At 43.0% G+C, this 25,052-nt stretch overlaps 1 protein-coding gene across 1 annotated transcript in view; it reads right to left on the reverse strand.

The window, feature by feature from the left end:
- The window catches only part of LOC146822848 (cadherin-9-like), an 860,888-nt gene that overhangs the window by 834,154 nt on the left and 1,682 nt on the right, over nt 1–25,052 (reverse strand). The gene's annotated exons all lie outside the window — the stretch shown is intronic.

Below are 25,052 nucleotides of genomic sequence, written 5' to 3' on the forward strand. Positions count from 1 at the left end.
TTTCCTTCACCAGGGATTATAAAACATCTTTTATAATCCTGCTTATTTTAACATGGCACCCTACCCTTGGGGCACCAATGGTAGACCTTAGGGGTGACATATGTAAAAATAAGGTAGTTTAAGACTTTGAAAGTACCTTCAATTCCAAAGTCGAATTTGGACATAGTTTCATTTTAAAAATAGCCTGCAAGGTAGGGCTGGCTCTTAAAATTACAGCAGGCACTACAGCATTGCACACTTACGTACATCCAATCTAACGGACATCTAAACCTACATGTCCTACCATATACTAGGGACATATAGGTAGGTTGTCAGTACCAATTGTAATTATACCTAATTACCATGTAGCTTTTACGCAGAGCACAGACCCTGGGTCTGGATAGCAGAGCCCAGGGCACAATCAGAGTCAGAAAACTGCACCGAGTAGTTAAACTAGGGGCAAAAAGTGGGGGGACACTGCAAAAAGTCCAAGTTTCTTACATGCATCATTTGGTGCAAACATTTAACCATACTTCAGAAGAGACAAGCTGGTGCTTTCTTACCCTGACCAGGTTATGTCCTTCAATAATCTTTCAACAACAGACAATTCCAGACAGACACTTCTAAAATCGGAAAAGAAATGTTGATAATATAAGATGGGTGACCACATTTCCTTCCGAGAGCTTTGCTCCCATGTGCCCTTAAGTCATTAGCCTTAAAAGGAAATCTCAGTACAGCTACATCTAAGATTTCTAAATAATTTTTAATGAAAGTATCCCTTTAAATCATTCCAAATATTGTAAGGAATAAACCCTAGGATCTTTCTTTGTGACATTCCACATATATCTGAAAAACATATTCAAGTCCACAACAAACATTAATTTGCCATATTACCCATAATCGTGGAGGGTAGTCTGGCCACACCCTTCTAGAAATGAAAATGGGTGCCTTGCGGGTGAAGATGTCTTGGAAGTCTAAAAATGGGCATTAACGCTGGCCAGTAAGCCCACAGTAAAGGGGGTGAGACCACACCTGCATTTTCTAAGCCCCCTAATTAACAGAGACATCGTGTACTTTGTGATAAGGTTCGGCAGGAAGAGAGCATGCAGTTTGTTGGTAAATAAATTATATTTATTTTACTTTAAAATTCACTTGCAACCAATACAGCAAATTGCTGTTTGCCAGATGGCAGCCATTTTTATATACGGAAACACGTTGCACTTCTACTGAATGCATCCAATTATAGTCTGCTTGATAATGAGATGGTCCTGTGAAGGAAATTGTCACCTTGCATGCAGTGGGTCATGCAGATTAATTTCGGATGTCTACACCTGCTTACATGAGATCCTTCTTCCTGCATAAAAGCGAGGCAATTTACACTCCGGAAAAAAAATCATTTTGAGAAGAGAGGGAAACAAATTTACTAAATGTTTTGTATGCTTCGTGTCTGTTATTTACTTTGGAGCTCGTTATAGAGACCAGTGGATTTACAGGACTATCTAGTGACTGCTAGTACATGCTCAATATATAATAAACTCGCTTTGAGTCATGGAAATTATATCCTGCAAAATTATAACCTTCAGGTGAGTGATAACAAGCATGGGAAATTTCGACTTCAAGTAAATACGTTCTTATTTCAAACACACAACTAATATGATTCCAATACTGCTTAGTTCTCTGAGATATACGTTTTTATAATTGTACCTTTGTCGTTATAACAAGCTACAGAAATAAAGGAAGTACGAGGTATCATTGTGTTTAGCACTCACTGCTGTCATCTGTCAGTGCCCTGCAGTCCAGCCTTCTGACACTTGGTGGCCTATATATAAACTTGTCATGCAAGCCACCTTGCTGCGCTGTACTGTGTGACAGGGAAAGGGTAGGAATGTGCTGTATCCACTGCAATATAGCACATTCCTGCCTTTTCCCCTGCACTGGCACCCTTTGGGCAGCCAATGGTGCAGAGGTGTGGCTGTGTTGCATGCAGGAATGGAAACCTTCCCGCACAAAGCAATCCAGAGAGGCACATTCCTCTTTCTAAGTGCGCTGCAGAATGCAGCATACATAGAAAGAGGAAGTGACAAGAAGAAATAAAGATAGTTCCCCTCGTTGTGCCTCACCTAAGAAGACAAATCTTTTTGGCACATTCCCAGGTCTGCCAGTTGTGGTAAATCTGTGAATGCGTCAAACAATCACGAAACACCTTCCCAGGGCAGAGTAAGGCAACGCAGAGATTTGTGCTGCATTGCCTTACTCCAGATTCATGAAGCCACTCAGGGCCATGCAAAGTGGCCTTGCAAGGCTTCATAAATCACATGTAAGTTTTCCGTCACGCTTGCACCACTTGCGTGGTGCAACATTAACTCAAACCAGCTCATAAATAGGCCCCTTGGTGTTCATCTACTCATAATCATCAGCCACCTTAGTGAACTTTCCATCACCAAATACACAAAATTTTCCTAGCAACCTGCCACCATCCCATATCACCATCATTAATATATGGTCCTTCTTCAAATTAACTAATTCTTTCATTTACAAACAAGTATACCTACTACTGGCCTACCCTCCCACACCACCTTCAAGAACACCTCTCCAAGCCATCTTAATATTTAAAAAAATACTTGGCGTTCTGACTCTCTCCTGCACCACTCTCTTAGCCTTTGAGCTTACCTGACCTACACTACCCCTCTATCTAAAGTGTGATAGTGGAAAACTGGTGCAATGCTGAATCTCTGTCAGCCATCCTAAAATTTCCAGCCAGCCTTGGGTCTGCAGAAAGCAGTTGCAGATAGAGGAGATGTAGTTGATGGCGTAACAGTGACAAATGAGATGTCTCCGGTAGCCCCACAAAGGCGATTATTCAGAGTCCACCAGAGCATCAACAAAGGAGACTGCATTCAAAATACACAACTTGTTTTTCTCTCATCTGAAGTCAGAGCAGTCAGTAATTGGGTGTCAAATGTGGTAAACATGATAGTGACTTTCCATGGAAACTATGTACAAAAGGGGCAACAAGACTATTAGAATCCATCCTCTATATTTTCCTCCAAGACAGGTGGCAGACAATAGTGCCAACTGTCTCTGTCTGCTCTATGACCTTGATTCACAAACTCACTAAATATAGAATGCAAGCACGCCAAAAATAATTATTGCCAATATTTGAAGAATTCTGAATGGCTGATGCAATGTCAACATTCCATATAAAGTAATGGCATTACCAACACATCAGAAAACAATTGGAGTTAAAACAAAGGAAGTTCAATTATTTATAACGATTTATGACGTTTAGTATGCAATACCCTCTCTATTCGCTCTTGAGTGATACTTTGCTCTCTTTACGAAAGTATAGTTGGAACTGAAATTGGACAGGAGTAGGGGACAATTATAAAATGTGTCATGAATCTTCAATAGCCTTGCATGTGTGTAGAGATGCACAGTCACACACACAAGTGGTTCAGGATGATCAGTTATGGCCCTTCCCACATGCATCCGTAAGAGAAGATAGGATACGCTTGACTATCTTCACTACCTAGGTACATCTTAACTTCTCCCTACCCAGTGTCATTTAGCAAATGCAATGCTAACATCAACTGGGACACTAGTGTGTGCGTGTGTGTGTGTGTGTGCGCGCGTGCTTGCGTGTGTGTGTGTTAGACCTTGCACTCCCGACAGGGTCTCCGTGAAATTGTTTGCCTTTACTCTCCTATTTTTTTCAGAATTTGTTTTTATTGGCCTTGGGACTCTGCATTTTACAACAGCTAACCAGTGGTAAACTGCTTGAGCTAGCTCCATAAAATATGGAAGAATTGGTTTATACCCAATTAGCATATTTAATTTACTTATAAGTTCCTGGTAAAGTGGCATGACGTGCTCAGGGCCTGTAAGTTAAATGCTACTAGTGGGTCTGCAGCACTGGTTGTGCCACTCACTTAAGTAGCACTATAAACATGTCTCATGCTTGCCATTGCAGAGCCTGTGTGTGCAGTTTTAAACTGCCATTCCGACCTGGCAAATTTAAACTTTTGTCATGCCCAAAGCTTCCTTTTTAATACATATAAATCACCCCTAAGGTAGGCCCTGGACAGCCTCAAGGACAGTGTGCAGTATATTTAAAATTTTGGACATGTGCTTTTAAGTTTTACATGTCCTGGAAGTGAAGAATTCTTAAACTAATTTGTATCTACTGCAAGTCATATCTCTTCCGTAGGATAACATTGGAGCTGCCTTATTGCATTTTATAAGCGTAAATCCAAATGGGAAGAGATAGCCAGTTCATGTTTGGTGTCTGCAGAATTGGGGTTAAAAGCCCTATTTAGTGGTGAATTCGGGTTTTTGATCACAATTTAAAAAATTCAGCTTTTAGAAAGGTGGTATCTTTCTGGCCTTAGAACTGTTATGCCTATAGCCTGGACTGGGTCACATGACTGGGTGTAACTTACAGTTAGGCTGGACCCTTCTTCAGCAAGTTCCTTACCACCAAGTGGAGTCCCTCAGGTGGCTCTCGAGCTCTTGAAATTAAATTGTTGGCTCTTTGCAACCATGAATGGGCCAGTTCGCACTGGAACCATGCGTTCACACTAAAAATCAATTCGAGTCACCGCAAGCTCACCTCCTTGTACAGCAGCAAAGTTAGCCTGCAAAGTGAATTTCCAGTCTGCCAGTCCACGACGCCCGGTCTGCTCTTTGTGCCATGCTGGCCACCGCCAGCGATGCTCTCCTTGCTCCCCTTGACCCTCTCCAACGCAAACAGGACTCTTGGTACAAAACTTGAGAAGGAATAACGTTAGCGAGACTCATCTGGCACTGTATATGACCCACGCTTCATTGCGCTCAGCCTGAACAATTGACTTTGACCTAGTCCAGCGTGATCAGGTAGCCGCAGTTGCTGCTTTCGGCTTTTAGGCGCTATTTTACAGTTTATTCTTTAAAATCCATAACTACAGTTTTACTAATTGGATTTGTGTCATTTTGGTCTTTTTTTATTTATTAAATGTTGCTCTATTGTTCTGCTCTGGTGTGGAATCTCTATGTGTGCTGTTTTCCTTGTTGGACTGTTAGAAGTGTTCCATAAATGCTTTACACATTGCCTCTAAGTTAAGTCTGAATTATCTGTGCCAAGCTACCAGGGGGTTGAGCACAGGTTAATTTGGGGTTTTCTTGTGCTTTACCCTAACTAGGATTTTAGTTGTTACTTGACCAGGGTTCACATCCCAGTCAACCGGTAACCCAATTTCTAACACAGTATATACAGTAGGTAGTTATAGTTAGGACCGTGTTTCCATAGGAAAAGCATTTTTTGACTTGCTTATTTCTTTGGTGCCGGTTAACGAATCTTCACGAAACTTTTTTTTAAAGTGCACTGGCAATTTTAGTTGTGCATGGGGAGTTTTGGGGTGATCTGTCAAGCGGGGGATGAAAAAAAAGGGAGTCAAAAAATCTGTATGTCCTATGTTAATTCCCATAGAGTTTTTAGACAAGCCAGCAGCCCGAACCGCTGGACAAAATTACACCAAATTTTGCAGAAAGGTTGATGTTGTTCCAGAGATCATGCTTTTTGATGTAAATCTGTTCAGCAGTTTTGGAGATATTAAAGGCAAACCAGAATTGTTTATCAGGGTGGAGTCTAAGTACAGATCTCATTGTGGGATCTGATTGGCTGCCAACACTTAAACCAGGAAGTGCTGGAAGCCATCTTTGGACCAATGTACATAATAGCACCCCATTGAAATGCAGTGTAGTGAATGGCAGGTTTTGAGAGTCACAAAAAGGAGAATGTATAAAGGGTGATAACAGATTTTTGTTACAATATAAATCATTAGTTGATTGTACAATTGCTTTAGAGAAAACAGTTTTCTCTTGATTTTCCCATATATTATGGAAAGTGCTCCAGAAGCTAACATGAGAGCATATTTTCTGTACATTCACACTATCTTTCTCAGCCATATGAAAAATTAGGTATGATATTCTTAGAAAATCATGCACTTCCAACATGAGCAGCCTTTCAGTTGATTGCCTTGTGTTCTACTGTAGCCTCCCAGAGTGCTCTAAAGAACAACTAGAGTGCTAACAGTGTTACTTATGACAAAAGTATGGCAGACCTGAAGCACGTTGAATCAAACTGGTAAAACTTAAAACATTTTACTTAAAAAGTAACAAAATGAGAGGGTTCAGTTTGTCATAGAAATTATGGTTAGTGCTAAAGACGAAAATGTAGGACACATTTTAAGTGAGCTCTCAAATATGTTCCTCTTCTGTTTCATTAAAACATTCTGACATGTATACTGAAACAACACCAGCCGCAGTCTGCCAGTTAACTCCCTGGTGATAAGCAGCTTTACTACAATGTTCTAATGAGCAAATAGACTGCAAACATTCTGAATTTATGCCAAAAGTGTGGTACATCTGAAATCCATCTTGATGGAATTGAAGCAGAAAACAGAAATAATTTTCTACTGAAGATTCAGTTGTAAATGAGGAATTTAGGGAGCCTCATAACAAATATGTCTCCCAGGATGACCACCAGAGAAAAAAGAGCCCAGATATAGCACAAACTTGACCAAAATGTAGCCCAAGTATAGCCCAATGACAGAAGTGTGCAAAACACTTATTTTATTTGCACTTTTATGTAGAGCAGATTTAACCCAAAGGTATATGGAGTGCTTTGCATGAGCATCATTTACCTTAGACAAGGATGCATTTATTTTGGTTTTAGGCAAGGGGAGATTAAGTGATTTGCCCAGATTCACAGAATGTCGAGCTGACACTGAAACTCGAACCTGGTTCCCCAGTTGCAAAGTCTGCAGCTTGGCCATAACAACACATCCTCTCTCCTAAGTGTAATATATAATCAAGTGATTAATTGGATTAAAAAACCACATAAAGATAGCAAATTATTGAAAAGTGCTTTGTCGATATTTGAGAAAATATGTCATCAATTTACTTGTTTAGAGCACCAACCATAATTTCAATCGGAATAAGACACTCTCATGGGGGAGGGTGCAGAGGCAACAAGTTGACCATGTTGGGCTAGCAGGAGGGCAGTGGCAGCACTACAGACCATGGAGGGCAGGGAAAAAGTGGGCAGGGGCAACAAACCAACCTTACAATGCAGGCAAGAGAGACTGTGGATATATAAAAGACCATTGAGGGCAGAAGGAAGAGACAGTGGCAGTGTAACCATACATGCCAACATACCCGATCCAGGCATGAGACTCCCAATCTTTTTAAGCGCAAAAGGTCTTTATTTTATCCGTCTCCTGCCTAAAGACTCCTCTTTTTTTATGTAAGTCAATGGAACAAATTAATTCCCCATGTTTATTTTTTCTAAATCTCCCTCTTACCATGTACAAAATGTTGGCAAGTAAGGTACGTTGGATCACAGAGGGCAGGAGGAATGGAGTAGGGACATAGACTTGGATAACAGAGGGCAGGAGGGATATGCGCAGGGGCACCAAACTGACCTTACAGGGCAGGGGTTACAGCAGCACAATACAAGACACAGGGCAAGCTGGACGGCAGTGCAGCACAACGGACCATGGAAAGCAATAGGGAGGGGACAGGGCCATGCACATGGACAACAGAGATCACCGGGGAAAGAGGCAAAGCCAGCAAGCTGACCATACCGGAAAGACAGGAGGGACAGTTGCAGCATTATGGACCATGAAGGGCAGGAGGAAGGTGGTGAGGGCACAACAATGGACCAGAAAAGGCAGGAGGGAGGGTATAGGGGGTCTGCACATGGAAAATGGAGGGGGGTGCAAGGGGGCAGGACAGGATCACCAAGATGATCATGTAGGGTAGGTGGGTTATGCACTGGAATCACAACACACCATGGAGGGCAACAGTCAGACTACAATGGTATACACACAGACAATGGAGGGAAGGAGGGAGGGGGTCAGGGTCAGCAAGCTGACCACACAGGGCAGGTGGAAGGGGCTGTGGCGGCACAGAAGACAATGCAAGGCAAATGAGAGGGTTAATGGCAGCACAATGGCCATGGTGGGCTAGAGGGAGGATGCAGGGACAGGCACAAAGGACCATGAAGAACAGAATGGAGGGGTAGCTGTTGGACACAGAAAAAAAGAGGGCAAGGGAAGGAGCTTCACAACCGACCCACCCAGCACAACAGAGCATGGAGGGCAGAAAGGAGTGGCAGCAAAATGGACCATGGAGGACAGGAGGGAGGGGATAATGGCATAGAACTTAGACAGGCAGGGCGGAAGTGGCAGGGACAGGCAGCAGTCATCTGACCATGCTAACCAGGTGGGAGGGAGAGTGGCAGCTCCACACACCACGCAGAGCAGATAGGAGGGTGGCAGGTCCATGGAATATGGTGGGAAAAAAGGAGGGAGCAGGGGCATGCACACAGACATTGGAGGGCATGTGGAAGGAGAGTAGGGGCAGAAAGCTAAGCACAGATGCTAAGTAGTAGGGCAATGATGGGGCATAGAATTGGGCAACGTAGGGCACGGGGAGTGGGCAGTGACATCAAACAAAATGAAGGTAAGTGGCAGCACATGAGATCATTCAGGGCAGGAGGGAGGGGGCTGGCGACTGCACTCAGACAAGGAGGGTAGGAAGGAGGTGGATGGGGCAGCAAGCTAACTGGTTAGGGCAGGCGGGAATGGCAGTGGCAGAACAATGGCCACACACACCTGTAATGAAGTAGCAGTGTCATGGATTGGACAGTGGATGGCAAGGAGGAGTGAGGCATGAGAAACAAACATTTGTGGGGGCAGCACAATGGCAGGCCAGACCTTGCATTTGCCCACATTCCCCAATGTGCACTGAGATGGGCATTTTAACATTAAGAAAAACCTTAGAAATTCACTGAAAAAACAGAGGTTAAAGGGATGTTATAGTTAGGAAATAGAATTGGAAAAAACTTTTAAATTCACTGAAAAAAACAAAGGTTACAGGGACATTATAGCTTAGCTTTGATTTCACTTGGACAAAGCTAGTGAAATTGAGCAGTTCTAGTTACATGAGCTAACTATACCTTATGCCCTCGCAATGCACTGCTTATGACATCACATATTACATAACTCATGACATGGTCAGTGACTTCAGTCATGACATCATTGATAACATTTCAGATAACATCACCCAGGGATTGTGAGTGTTTTCTAAACGTTTATGGGTGTGTAAACATGCATACTAAGGTACTACAGAACTTAAATTACTATAGTCTGTGTTCTACTAATGAGTGATACTATCTCTAACATATATTATGTGAGTGGCTGTGTGACTGTGTGCATCCATGTGTGAGTGGATGTGTGAGTGGCTCTATAGGTGTTTGCATGGATGTGGGAGTGGATTTATGGGTGGATAAGTGGGTGAGTGAGTACCTGTATGTGTGAATAAGTGTGTGTGTGGGGGTAACTGTATGGTGGTGGAAGTGGCTGTAAGACTGGCTGCATTGGCGAGTGAGTGGCTGTGTGAGTGTTTGTATGGGTAAGTGGCTGTGTGAGTGGGTGTATGTATGAGTGACTGTGTAAGTGGCTGTATGGGTGACTGAGTGGCTGTTTGAGTGGGTGTTTGGTTAATTCATTGGTTGTGTGAGTGGCTGTATTAGAGAGTGAGTGTCTATGGAGTAACTGTATAGGTGAGGGACTAAATATGTGAGTATTTGTATGTGTGTGTGAGTGGATGTGTGGATGTCTGTATGGGTGGGTGAATGGGCATTGAGTGACTATTATGGTCTGAATGGCTGTATGAGTGAGTAACTGGGTATGTAAGAGGCAGCGTGGGTGAGTGAACAACTGGTTGAGTGGGTGTTTGGTTAAGTGAGTTAATGTGTGAGTGGCTGTATTGGAGAATGCGTGTCTGTGTGAATAGCTGTATGTATGAGTGACCGGATATGTGCATACTTGCATCGATGTGTGAATATGTATGTAACTGGTTGTGTAGGTGTGGGAGTGAGTATGTGAGTGGCTCTATGGGTGAATATGTGGGTGTGTGAGTAGCTGTATTGGTGAGTGTGTGGCTGTGTGAGTGGCTGTATGGGTGAGTGACTGGTTTTATGAGTATCTGTATAGGTGAGTGAATGATTGTGTGAGTGACTCTATGAATGAGAGTGATTGTATGGGTACTTGTATGAGTCTGTGAATGGGTATATGAGGGTGTTGTGTGGGTGTGTGAGTGGGTACAAGGGAGGTTGTATAGCGGTAAGAGTGTGTGTGTGTGTTGTTATGTGGATGATGTAATCAGTGATGTCATTTGAGATGTCATCAGTGATGACATTTGTGAGGTAAATGACCATGTCATGAGTGATGTAATATGTGAGGTAATAAGCAGTGCATTGTGGCGGCATGAGTTATAGTTATCTCAGGTAACTATAACTGCTGAAATGCACTGGTTTTGTGACAGTGAAATCTGAGCCTAATTATAACATCCCGGTAATATTTTTCAGTAATTTTCTAAGGTGTTTTTAATTCTATTTCCTATTTAGAACGTCCCTGTAACCTTTGGTATTTTCAGTGAATGCACACACACACACACACACACACACAGATAAATTATTATATATATTTTATAAATGTATAAAACAAAATTTTAAAATGTAACTGGTGTATTATGCATAATAATTATATGGAAAGGTAACCCACATGCTCACCTCAGCCTCCAGGGCCACCAACAGAAATATTATGACCAATGTAACTCGAATATATAGACTTTGAACAATAATATTTGCAAACTTTTTTGTATTTATGTTATTTTATACTATAATTATATGCCCAGGTTGAAGATTGCCTTTCCTCCTCTGTCTCATCATCACAGCCTTCTTGTAGACATACTCAACTATGGGGCATATTATCAAGAACATGTGATAATCACCGAAAAGGTTACTTAACGCAACTCCCAACTTCACAGTCTATCGCGGGAATTTCACGCCGTGTTAACCAGGCATTCACAACACGGCGGTACCATGCGATAGTCACCAGACAACACGTCAACGGTCTGTGATAAAATCAACGCCACGCTGCAAAAATGCGAAACGCGAACGCAAAAAACCCTGCGATGAGGCCATTCGCGATACAAAAATCTGTGAAAACCAGCTACAGGCCTGCAATTCACACGTGTCAGGTGGGAACAATCACCATAAAAGTAGAAAAAAAACTGACAAACAAATGCCAAACAACAGCCAAGCACAATGGATGTTGCCGGAGCAAGTACGGAGATAGACAGTTTCAGAGAGTTTTATGAACAAATGTAGAGTATTGAATTCAGGTATTTGAAACAGCAGGACTTTTACCATTGGTTTATCAGAAGGTCACTGTCACATTTCAGAGTTATATGGAAAAGTAATCTACCATTAGTTCCTAAAATGAAGATCACAATCAGGGTCAGCTCTTTTGTAGCCTATTCCGAGCCAGTATTTACTTCTAAAAGAATGTGAGGATTATTATTTATTTGTCACTTTAATGAGTCCTTTTGGAAGAATCTTTATAGAACTTTAAAAAAGTTTCTGTTGTTTTTCAGACTTCTAAGTGATAAGTACCGGCAAGAGGCAAATAATAATATTTCACACAAATCGAAGGCCTGAATCCATTCAGGGTTGTCTAATTAGTATTGCTGAAAGAAAGGGCGTGGCTGTACTAGATTGAGGAACTCATTACTGACATCTTTGATGGACCTTGTACTGTTGAAGTAAAGAACCAATTGCAGACCCACTGTAAAAGTAATCTTGACCGAATGTATGATGTTACATCGTATAGATAAACAACACGGTAGTTTACATCGCGTTTGCTACAACGCAAGTCGTTACAACGACTTACGCTAGAGGAGCTGGACTTAGGAATAGTATGATTTACTATTCGAACTCAGTGTGTGGAACAGTAAGGAAGGTGTTGGAATAGTAAATCATACTATTCCTTAGTGTAGAGCGCTATCCAGCGCAAGTCGTTGTAACGATTTGCATTGTAATGACTGCGTTGTAAAGCTATTGCGGTGTACCGACCGCGTTGTAAAGGTCGTTCTCCATCTTGACCATATTTGTTCCTTCTTTATTTCATTTTCTGTGGACCTGATGGGGATCTACAAAGCTGAATCAAACCGCTGTCTAGAAGGTGGGTCACAGTATACCACTAGGGACAGAGTGACTATAAATAAACTATGAACAAACCATGAAACCTGAATTGTGACGATCCCTCAATGCATTCTCAGCTTTCAATACATGTGATCTTCCACTAACACTTTGAGTATAGAAATATGAATTCCTTTCATTTAATTTACTTAACAGATTTTTCACACATTGATCATGTTTGCCATTTACATATATTTGTTGAAATGTGGCTCAACTAACCTCCAAAGAGATAAAGGAATTCTCCTTGTATTGCTTTTGAACTTATCCCAGTTGATATTCAAGGTTATAGAAATTATTTAACAAAAGTATACTTCAGGAAGTTGATGAATGGGAATATGATGGTATTCACACAATATTTCTATCTTGCTCTCTCTCTCTCTCTGCTACTCTCACAGACAATATAAGTGCTATTACTATGGATGTATGTATGTATGTAAGTATGTGTATATGCGTGTAGGTAGTATATAAATAGCACAAACCTAGCCAAAAAGCAGCATCTTGCTCTGCAATGTCAAAAGCAAATACATAGTCAACAAGTGTTAGGAGAAGTAGCTGGTTATTGGATTGTTACTGCATTGTGATGAAGTATTTGCTAAAGAGGTGTGTCTTCAATGCTTTACATAGCTTTTACTTTTGTAACATTTTAACCTCTTTCTTGGGTCCTTTAATGTCAGTTCGAGGTCTGCCCAACTCAAGGGCATTTATTCAATCCTTGGTAAAGCTATTGCTCCTTTCCTTGTACATGGTAACTATAGAGACTACTCCAAACTCAAGGAAATGTCAAAGACTTCCTTCTAAAGCAGAGTCAAATAGTTAAGCCTTACTCTTGGAGATTTGGACCTGTATTTATGAAGCCTCTGCGGTGTCCTTGCGTCATGCAAGATGACGCAAGAAGAACGCAAAGGCTTCAGTCATATTTACAAAGCCACGCTAGGCCTGACTTGTGTGGCCTTTCGTAGATTTGTGAAGAAATGTAACGCAAAGCAGCTGATTGCGCTTCGTTATGTTACATTTCAACTTGGGAGGTGTTCCATGGGTGGAGCATGGGTGTACCCATGCATCCACCTAAAGACTTGCAAACCTGGGAATTTATCAAAATGCTACATCTTCAAGTGAGGTGTAACAAGCAGAAATATCTTTATCCCTCCTCATCATTACCTTTTTCCATATGCGATGCATTATGCGGCACACATAGAAAACAGAAAATGCCTTTAGGCATTGTTTTTGTGCAGGAAGGTGTCCCTTCAGTTTAGCAGGGGCCCCGTTTCTTTTCCAAATTAATTATTATTGTCAACACCAGCACTAATGTACCCCAAGATGCTCATGACCAACAATACACCATTCCCTGCTCAAATAGATTTTTACCCCTCTTGGCAAACGAGAGTGATCGTAGCGTAAACTCCCCCGGACCGCGGCCCTATAGCCTGACCGATGCCACTGAGATGTGTAGTATAGCAAACCAATGCGAGCCCATGGACACAGCTCTTGCAATAAATACATTAAGAATAGAGATCGATTCACTGAAAAGGATGATAGAGGATCTCACAAGTTTGGTTACAAATGTAGCAAGGAACATTGCGACCTGCCACGAAAGTGCTACTCTTGCACCAAACCACTGCGCACATTCAACAAATAGCAGCTTCAAGCAATTAGTTCCACCAACTTCTGACACTAAAAATCCTCCCCATGATCCCAATGCTCAGCGACTAGTCAACCCTGCCACACTGATTCGCAACCATGCCCCTAACAACAAGCCCCAAAACTTGAGTATAAACAGGCATGACAATCCTATACAAGATAGGCTAAAGAGGCTAGCAGCCCCGCCCACTTAACCAGTCCCCGCAGTAAAACCTGCCACCCAACCGCGACAGGCCCAACCATCCACCCAACAAACTGCGTCTAGAAGTAGAGACCGATTGACTCCCTCAACTAGTATATTTGATAATAACGGACCTCAATCTAATAAAATATATATGACTAATGTCCTAAGAACAAATACTAGAATCAAAAACATCTTTGAGAGCAAAGAATCCCTAATCAACAAAGTGATCCATTGAATCCGCCACACGAGGGGTTGTCAATCAGTGATTAGAGATGACATCCTTAGGGCACGGAGGTGCTCCGTTCCCTTGACCCAACTAGATGACATCAAGATCACCTTAAGGGACCCTGAGATTGCGGGGAATCTCCTTGCTCTGGAGTTCCGCACTTGCCCCCCGAATGGATCATCCTTCCAATTCAGACACCAACCTTTGCACAAGCCGGGCAGAACACAACATATCCAGGCATTAATACACCTAGCAGGTACCTCCTCCTTGGATTCCAATGATTGACTACAAGATCCATGTCATCTGATCCCCCCTAGTTGTCCAAACCATCCTATACAAAGTTCTTATTGTCCAGCAGGCACTAGTGGGGCAGTAAGCTACCAAGAAGAAGCATTCGCCATAATCTCAAATCCGAATACAGTCTCACCACCTTTAGTCTCACTACAAGACAACACTCTCATTCTCCCACAAAGCATAGCATTTACACCAAATCCACAGCTCAAGATTGTATCTTGGAATGTGAAGGGATTGAATAGTAAACTTTCACTCCCTCACTGGAATGACTTTAGAGAGAAGTTTGACATCTGCATCTTTCAGGAGACGTGGTGTCTGGTTCGCCTATATAAACCTGCCAATACTTGCCATTTTGTCCCTGCATTACCTCCTGCCGGGAAAGGGTGCCCTTCGGGTGGTTTGATCGTTTGGACGAGCATTGCCCTTGACTGTCGAAATACTTCCCCAGCAAGCGTATGCCCAGATATTCTGTGGCTGAGCATCAGAGGCCCCAGGGGTGACAGCCAAATCGAGCTTTTTAATGTTTATGCCAGAGGTACAAAGTGCGGCAGGCCCTCGAACATTATCTCTGCACTGGAGGTATGTTTGGATAATTGCCCACCCCACTCAAGAATAATAATTGCAGGTGATTTTAACTGCACTTATGAACCACTAGCTACAGAAGAATTGATGGAAATCGAACCCCAAGATAGTAGGTGGGTAGTACCCCAACTAGACCTTCCCCCGATCAAAAGATGGAACCAACAGGCTCTCCAGTTGAACTCTATTTCTATGGAGTTCGGCCTAAGAGCAACTAATGGTAGATGGCCATCCGATAAGCAAGGGGCGAATACCTACGATAGGGTTGGTTGCCCATCTCGGATCAATTACATCCTTCTTGATATTAGAATATGGGGGCAACTGATTGATATGATTGTGGGCTCAACTACAGACAGTGATCACAATCCCCTGTGCCTAACCTTGAAACCTCTTTGTGAAGCAAATTGCCATCAGCAGAGCACTGAATTACAGGCAGCCACCAGAGACGTAGTCCCATCAAATTGTAAAAGGACCTTGAAGTGGAAAAGGATTGCGCTTAGTGAGGCTAAGATTGCCGGCCTTAGACAGGCACTAGCAACTGACAAGACAGAGTTGGAAGCAGCGACACCAAGTGCATTGGGACCACTGGAGGCACTTAGGGTCCACAAGCGCACAATCACCCAAGTCAATGCATATTTTTTGATTCCCACCCAAAAGGGAAAATCCCGCGAATCCACCAAGGACCCATACTCATGGTTTAACAAAGATTGCAGGGAAAACAGGTCGGCTTTAATCAAAGCAATGAAGGGAAGAAACAAAACAGGAGTAAAAATTGCCAGAAAGTCCTATAAAGCGGTCCAAACAGAGGCAAAGGCAGCTTGGGATGAAGCACAATGGGTAAAATTGATAGATGCATGCTCCTCCAAAGATAACAATCTTTTTGGGAAATTGGTCACTTGGGGCAGCAGGCTAGGCCCACTCCACCCCTGAGCCATATTACTAATCAAGTTTGGTTTAACCACTTTAAAAGGCTCTACTCTGTTGAGGGGGCCAGCCAGGAGAGGGAACCAGCAGGACAAGTTGGGCACCTATCAGGGGATGAGCACTTTACAATCTTGGAGGTAGAAGCATCTATAAACAAAATAGTCCCCGCGAAAGCTGCAGGCCCAGATGGCCTGCCTGGTGACTTATTTCTGGCCGATCGTGGCCAGTGGTCACTCTATTTCTTACTGTTATCAAATGCCATAGCCAAGGGTGCACCGATCCCATTGTCGTGGAAATCTGCTGAAATTGTCCCCATCTACAAGAAGGGAGCAAGGGACAACCCTGCCAACTATAGACCAATAAGTCTGATTGACGCTCTGCAGATGGTCTTTTGCCGGATGCTTCTGCATAGGATCCAGACATGGCCTGAGGATGGGGACATTCTCTTGCAGTTCCAGGCGGGTTTTAGAACAAAGACTGGGACAATAGATCAAGTCTTTAGATTCCATTTAATATATTGGAAGATTGTGGTGCTAGGCAAAGGCAGCCTTTATCTAGCATTTATTGACCTGAAGACTGCCTTTGACCTGGTTCCTAGATCTAGGCAGTGGGATACCCTTGACAAAATGGGCATACCCCGCTTTGTCCTCAATCTCCTAATCAGGTCACAGGAGGGGAACTTTGCCCAGGTTAGGTGGGGAGATCAGGGCCAACTTACAGAGCGCATCCCTGTCAATAGAGGAGTAAGGCAGGGATGCGTTCTTGCACCAGCCCTGTTCTCCCTATACGTGAACGGAGTAGTAGATTTCCTTCTGGAGGAGCCAACAGACTCACCGACCCTGGGGGGGAAAAGATACCAACCTTGTTGTTTGCGGACGACACGCTGTTGATATCTAAGACCCCTGTGGGGTTACCATGTCTAATTGACAGATTTCATCTTTTTTGTGAGAACCGGGGTTTGATTATAAACGCCAACAAAACTAAATTCATGGCTTTAATCCCCATAGGACCTGTAGGAACGGTCCCTTGCTAGGTGGGACCCCACTAGAAAAGGTAGACACTTTTGACTACCTAGGTGTAAGATTCTCCGATAAAATGTCATGGAGACCCCACCTAGATAAGATGATGATGGCTCACAAGTGTACGGCTGGAGCAATAGCAAAAGAACATCGCCTTTCTCACAGTAGGCCGGTAGCTCCAGCGCTCCAGCTATACGATGCTAAGGTGATTGGTACTGCCCTCTACGGAGCTGAATTTTGGGGATTTGACAAACTAGATGAACTTTGTAGATCAGAAAACAAATTCCTAAGAGATCTCGCAGCAGCACCAATGTACATCCCCCTTACGCCACTAATATTGGACATGGGCAGGCGATCAAAAAGTGATATAGCTAGGCTACGCCCCCTACTCTTTTGGGCTCGCATTAGGAGGACCCCTGAGCTTTCTCCCCATGCAGAGTCTCTAACTGAGATCATTAGTCTTGACACTGGGGGGAAAATTGGTTGGATACGAGAACTTAAGAAAATACTATTTGCAATTGGGCTCCGTGGTTGTTGGGCCAGCCAGAAACCCCCAGTGAGAGAGGACCTCAAACATCTGTACTGGGAATTGGTGGACCAACTAGAGAACAGTGGATCCAATGTGGGTAGGCTGACAGCTGAATGTTATCCCCACAAGCACAGTAGATATTATGAGCTTTACCTTGACTTAATTAAAGTCCCTAGAGATAGAACACTCTATATGCATTTTAGGTATGGCCCTCTCCCAGTGGGTGAAGTATTAGCAAAATGGTCTACAAACAATGGAAAACATTGCCCCAGCTGCACAGCTGCTGAGAAAAGCATAGGTCACCTACTGTTTGCTTGCCCGGCATACAAAACACCACAGAGAAAATGGTTGTCCCCACTCTGTCGGCAGCTTGGCACATGGGACTTCCATGTTACACTCCTCATCCTTAGGTCAGATTCCAGACCCTTTTTATCTTGCTGTGTAGCAAAATTCTTGAGTCAAGCCTGGCTGATACGGTGGAAGGCACTTGCGGGGAAGATTTAACCTCCACCATGTAGATTCCACCCAGGATTTGTAAGCTACAACAGTTTTGCTGCTATATCGTCATGCACAAGCACTTTATTGTTTTTAAATATTGGTAATTAGTTGAACAAATTGGGAGTATTACTTTGTGTTTATACATAATGACGAATTACTGTTTGCTTTTTAGCTAGTTTTTGAGACGATTAAGTGTATACCCAACACTGTATAATCTTTTACCTTTTTAATCTATTGGCTATGCCAACCCTGTTTTTATGCAGCTTTTATGACTTTTATGTCGAAATAAAGCTTGTGATGATGATTAAAATTGTATAAGCATTTAACCTAACATCTAGCCAAGGGATCAGCCTGCTTTTTCCACTTACACCAGTTCATATATATCTTACTGTCTGTAGTGTCGAGCAAGATCAGGGTCCTCGGGGTGATGTCAGGGTCTCCATGTTGTTAATGATTCCATGGGGCCTGTAGAAGCAGGCGAAACACACAGCCCTTCAGTGATGGAAGGCAGGCATGGTGATGCCAATAGGCCTCTAGCCATGTGTGTTATTGTAATCATGCTGGTCAGACAGTACCAGAGGGTTCAAAGTTGCAGAGGGTAGTTGCAAGCTGGTAGCTGCAAGCGAAATTAAGTCAGATGATCAGTCATTCAAGGGAGACTGCATTTTCTGTACAGGTTGTAGTCATCGTTCTGTTGATATCAGCTCTCAGGTTTGCATCTAGTTGCCTTACAGAGTTCATGATTGTGACAGGTCAACACAAATTGTGCCACTGGCCGGGTCAAACATGGCTTCATGCCTGTAGGGGAACAGGGGTTCACAATGGTGATGGACCACTTACGGGGTTAAATCTCACAGGTTCATACACCAGCCTTGTGCCTTCTGTGTGGGGCACACAATAGCGAATGGCCATCTCAAAGGGGGTCTCTCGCCAGGTTAAACACTGGCCTTACAAAGCAGAGTGCAGGGCTCATAGTAATACAGACCCCCTGATGGGGTCCTCACCTAGGGTCACTTACCGGTCTTGTGTATGCCATTTATCGTTGGAAGGGTGACTTAGACGATCAGCTTCAGGTTGGGCTGAGCCAACCATCATCATCTCCAACCACCCAGCATCAGGCTTATCTCCAAATAGCACCTCATGGCAGCATGGGCATTGGGGATCTCAAACTCTATCAGTGTCTAAGGTTCTGATTTAGAGTTGGGGGACGGGTATCAGTGCTGTAGTATATAATGCACTTGTATGAAGGCGGGTTGGATAACTGTCACATTCGTGATGGAATAATCCATCAACCAAACTTTAAATCAGGCCCTTAGTATGCAATGTAGTCTGTCCCCTTCTCAGAAAAACCCAGTTGTCTGGGGTGCAGGGGTGTTATGCTAGTCCCCGAAGAGTTACAGCCTTAGATACTGTTTCTGGCTTGTAGAGCTTCAGCGACTCAAAATATGAACCCAGAATATGTCAGAGGGACACGCTTACATTCGGTCCAAGGACAGATAGCATTTTCACTCTGTGATCTAACTTGCACTTTCATCTCCATATCAAATATACAATATGTGCAATTCGAAATGGCATGTAAAGAGAGGCTCCAAACATCACTGATGATAAAGACCTTGAGGGCATTGACTCCTATCAATTGGTATTCGGTTGAAACAATCATATCTGTTGCAACATGTACCTGCCTTGTAATAGGGACACTATTTTATTAATCAGGGAACTGATTAGGTATTCACATCACTCATGTATGCCTTTGTATGGTGCAAATGTATAACCATGTTAAGACACCCTAAACAGGAACGTCCACCACCTGGACATCAACCTTCATCCAATTTGCCAAGAACTAATTAACAACCCATCTCATTGCAAAGAACACGGCCGAACAGGCCTTTTATTCCACAGGGCATTTCCCTGGTAGGCTGGAGCCCTTGCAGGCCAGTTAAGAATTTGAAAATCCCTGGTTACTTCTTGTACCTTCCTCAAATTTGCCAACTCGCCACCATTAATTGCAGCGGCATGGGAAGGCTTCAAGAGAGAGAGAAAGAGAGGGAGGGAGGAAGGGAGGGAGGGAGGGAGCGAGGGAGGGAGGGATGGAGGGAGGGAGGAGGAAAGGTAGAGAGAAAGCGAACAGGGATGTAAAAGAGAGAGAGGAGAGAGAATGATTGGATGAAAAGAGAGATATTTCTCAAGGAGATGAAGGTGGCGGGATAGTTTGAGCATTTTTGCAGGGGCTGCTTTTGGTTCCCCGATCCAGCCCTGATGACGAAAGTTTCAACCCTTGAGCCTTCAGGTATCGGCTAAGGCTAGTGACGTGAGCTCATATTAATGACGTGTATGTTTTGCGTACACCCATGCGCTCCACTCATCATCCCTTCGCTTTTCATTGCCCTTTCCCCATGTAGTTTATGTAACCAGCAACTCAAGAGAACATGCGTAGAAACATCTTACTCACGCACAGGCTTAATTATAGAAATCATATCACTTCAAATAGAATCAAATACAAAGATTTGCAAAGTTAGAAGAAATGTAAACACTATGATTGGATTTTAAAAAAAACTTTCAGTTTGGGATGTTAAAAAAAACTTTCAGAACCTCAATATAATGTACACCTATAGAGGGATTCGTTTTTCCCCCTCATTATTATTAACCACTCTGGACACTCAGTTCTCTTCCATGTTCAGAATGAAACATTTTGAAGCATTCATACACGCCTACATTTACCGGAATTAGAACCGTGTCATTTATTGATTTCAGCCATATCGTCAGAGCGTCCGCGCCGTCTCTTATAGATGACGACAACTGGTCATATGCTCCCGCCCAGCCCTAGCGCGCGAGCATCCAAGGCGCACATCTCAAGGACCCCTTCCTGTTGCTTAATCTGACCAATGGCCTGGCCCTGACATACTTAATGGGCCGCATTATGCGATCCTTATCCAGGCATCGCCTCGATTCATTTGACAAATTACCAGCATGGAGCACAGGTGCAGATGGGAGGCCTCTGAATACAGAGCAATTTCCCTCGCTGGCTTCCGCGAGTGGAATGAATTCACTGAGGTCTCTTGCTGTTTCCACATTATTCAGCCCGAAAATTAAATCAGGCATCTGCAATTATGCCTCAAATTACTCTATTTAACCTACAGATGAACATTTTTTTGTTCAGTTTTCTTATACTGCATTTAATGTACAGTATTTAGAGACAACATTAATTATTAATAAGTTAAACTGTAATTTATTCACTACACCCAAGTTCAGAAATGTCAAATACGGGAGGGGGCGGTGGTATAAGCTATTAGCAGTTTGAGGCGGGTCAGATTCCCTCAAGTATCAAAACCAAACCAGCTCAGTGGTAGGAAAATCCAGGTCACAGTACATTTTCCTCTGCCAAAACCTACGAGGGGGAGCATTTCAAAATAAGAAGTGCCTTAAGGCGTTAATTCTCAATCAGAGGCACTATGGAGGTGCCTGGATACGGAAAGCTCTGAGCACAATCAGAGACACAAAAAGTCCTGCTGTAACAGCGTGGCTTTGCACCTTTTTTATGAAACCTATTTTCTGGGTCAATTTGTGTTTATTTTCCCCCTATGTGTGTACATTACAACAATTGAAACCGAACCCTGTTTGATGTAGGCTGCCCTGGCCCCAATTTAAAGTAATCTGCATTTATGAACAACAATAATACAATACATGGAGTTTGATCATGACTTGCTTACCTAAAGGCAAAATACATTATCAATATGCTGCATGAACAGTGGAGGTATCTGGGGAAAGATGTGGTAACATGAACTAAATTTTAAGTACAGAGCTTCCTCGCGGATGAATAAAACATTTTTTGTATCAGTTTCTAACTTGGGCGTTTTGTGGCAAGATCCGTTATCAAACAACTTTGAGCCAATATATTATTCCTCTGCACCAGATTTTAAAGAAAATACAGGACATTTAAAATCATTTATGGGATACCAACACAATTTAAAAAAGGCCTTATACAAACAGACATTTTTTTTAAGTTGAGAGGGGAAAATAATGTTGAAAGAACGTATAAGGGTTAGTGGGATAGCCATAAGTCCGGGTGCAGAATGCTTCCACGACTTTACATTGAAATAGTTTCAGAATGTCTGAAACACATTACTTGTTTTGATATTTGACCATAATGAGCTATGACTATAAACAGAGGCCCTCCAATATGTGGCACAATCCAACAATCCAACATAGAAAGGAGATTTTGCAGCTTGTTAGTGGTGGTGTGGACATAGAAAATCCTTCCAAGTCTACAAAAAGACATAAAATCATCAGAAACATGGAGACTTCCTGCTGTGACGGCACAATGTGGGAATAGAACATTGAAGGCGAGCTTGGGTTCATGTGGATGAGGGGGCGCCCGCTGAGGCGCTGTCACCCACACGTGCTGATATACCCACCATGGTCTTCAGAAGCTCCCAGTCAAGACATCCGCATGCAGCGGGTCTCTCGACGGCTGCGCTGCGAGCGGTGCCACTGCGAGTGATCCTCTCAGAAGTCACTTCAATTTTCTGAGACTTCCTAGGGTGAGGGGATTATGATAAAATACAGGAAGTCAATATCAAAGATTCCTTTTCAACTGGTGCTCCCTGGGAGCAGAGAGTGGGCCGGCTAGGGGCAACATGAATAAAACACCTCCTATTCTCTTTTATTTCTCCACCTTCTACAGATACTATTGCCAATTATTTTCTCTGCTGACCTCAGCAATATCACTTCCATGCACCACTCTTGCTGTAGATCTGAAGACATCGGTGTAAAATGCAGCGATTCAATACTAAAAGTAACTACATTGAAATCTTACATTTTAGGGGTGTAGCCATCTAGTTCTTCAATTTGGTGTTGGGGGGTTGGCATGGCGGGAGCAGGGGTTTTGAAAGAGACCTTTTTCGGATATTTCGTGAAAATCTTTGCCTTTGAAATCAGCACCCTCTTTCAGTAGAGACATTTGATGCCTTTGGAACAGGGCATTGGCTCTCAAACTGAGGTGTCTGATCCCATGAACGCCCCTCTACAGTGAAGATGTTGAACTAGGACCGAGGTCACGCATCGAAGTTTCTTCACGCCAACCCTGCCCGCCGCCTCCCTTCACCTGAAATGTACTCGTCTTTTTTTCCCTCTGTGTTACAGGTCTGCTGCTGAGTGGCTGTAGTGGATGGGCACAGAGAATCAGCAGCAATCGCCACCTTGCAATGAAAGTGCCAGAACTGCAATCCTACACAATCTGTATGTCACGTCAGGAGCTTGCACCTTCTCTGGACAACATTGCATGGGTCAGTATGAATAACAAGGTCGCACCACATGGAATGGGCTTGCATTGTACATCTGCCTAGCTCAAGATAAATTACTGAGTCTGGGAAATGATTTACAATCACCCTTCCAGCATGCCAGGCAGCAAATGAGATTCAAAAGGCGTGCAGAAATAAAAGCTGAATTAATGTCTTCTCTCTCCCACCTTACTCTCGTTCTTCCTTTCTTTCTGCTGATCTCTTTCCTTCTCTCTGTCACTGTCTCTCTTATGTCTCTCTTTTTAGCCTTTTTTTTTATTCTCTGCTATTTTCTCTCAATGCCTCTGCTCTTGGACCTCTATACTTGCTCGAGTTTTCCCATGTTGTCTCCTATGCTTTTGCTCGGTTTCTCTCCCCTTGTCTTGCTTTATCTCTCCAGCGCACTATCTCCTGTTCTGTTACCCTCATACTCTTGCCTATTGTTTTCTTTCTAATTTTCTCTCTTTTGTGTGTTATCCCCTTCTCACTCTGTCTCTCCCGTTTTTCAATGTTTCTCTTGTTTCTTTTTATTCCTGGTCATTCTCTCCCTCTCTTTCACAGACACACACTTTTTCTCTCACTCTCTCTTGCTTTCCTTTCTCTCCCTCACTCTCTCATTCTGTCTCTCATCACCTATTTCTCTCTCACTCCATTTCTGAGTGTTTTGTCTCATTCGCTCTCCTCCCCTCTATTTCACAGCCCCTCCATCTCTCTTTTAGTCTCTGTCTCTCGCTCTCAACCTCTCTCTCTCTTTTTCTGTTTCTCTTCAACACACACATTCTCTCTCAAGTACTCATTCTCTCAATATCAATATCTTTTGCCCCAGCTCTCTCATGTGTGTCTTTATTTTCCTTTCTCCTATTCACTCCCCCTCCTATCCCTTTCCCTCTCTGCCTCTCTTTATTTTTTCCCCTTCCCACTATACTTCTTTTGCAATCTCTCCCTTCTATCTCCCTCATGTTCTCTTTTTCTCCATCGTTCCTCCCTTTCTCTCCCTCTAGCTCTCTCTTCCACTTAACTTCAATCTCCATTTTTTAAACTCTTTTCACAGTATTACCTATACAACTTTCCTGATTGCTCCTAATAAATCAAATGTATCTGTATTTGATCATAAGTATTTGTGCCCTGTTCTCTGTCTTTCAGCATCGGTTTCCATACGTCATCTTTCACCAAATGTCCCTTTTCTTGCCCCCAAGGTTTCCTAAGAGTAGCTTGCTGAAACATGACATCAGTTTGGGTCTTAAGACCTCTTTACTCCACCCTGATTTGGAGCAGTATAGAGTCTTATGTACAGTTCTACTTATGTTACTGAAGATTATGCATAGCACCATGTATGACATTTTACACCTTACACGTTCATATGTGTCGCCCGCCTCACAAGCTCAGCCGTGACATTTAAGGAAAAGATCTGTGGTGATCACTGAAGCATTCCTGCTCATGAAAACCTCCAATCATAAACAAATCCATTAATGCACAAAGTACCATAAAGTTAAATCTATGAGGAAACGTCTATGTCTTGTCATTGAGCCACTGAAATCAAAGAAAAGCAAAAAATGATCAGAATTTGAATGCATGTCTTCAGAATTTTGGTGCATTTTGATGATCCCAGTAAAGAAAGAATGTTAATCTCGCTCAACGCTGGTCTTCGAAAGAGTGGGGATGGCAGCAAGGAAGCTCAGAACACACACAAAGCAAAAAGGGCTTGTCCAAACCAATATCCCATCTCTTACGGCTACATATTATTCCAAGTGGTCTTCATGAGGACAAATTGCTATGCAGAGTACATTGCAATTTCCATAAGTATTGATTTCCTTACAAATG

This window comes from Triturus cristatus, chromosome 5_2 (assembly GCF_964204655.1).
Source record: "Triturus cristatus chromosome 5_2, aTriCri1.1, whole genome shotgun sequence".
Classification (NCBI taxonomy): Eukaryota; Metazoa; Chordata; class Amphibia; order Caudata; family Salamandridae; genus Triturus; species Triturus cristatus.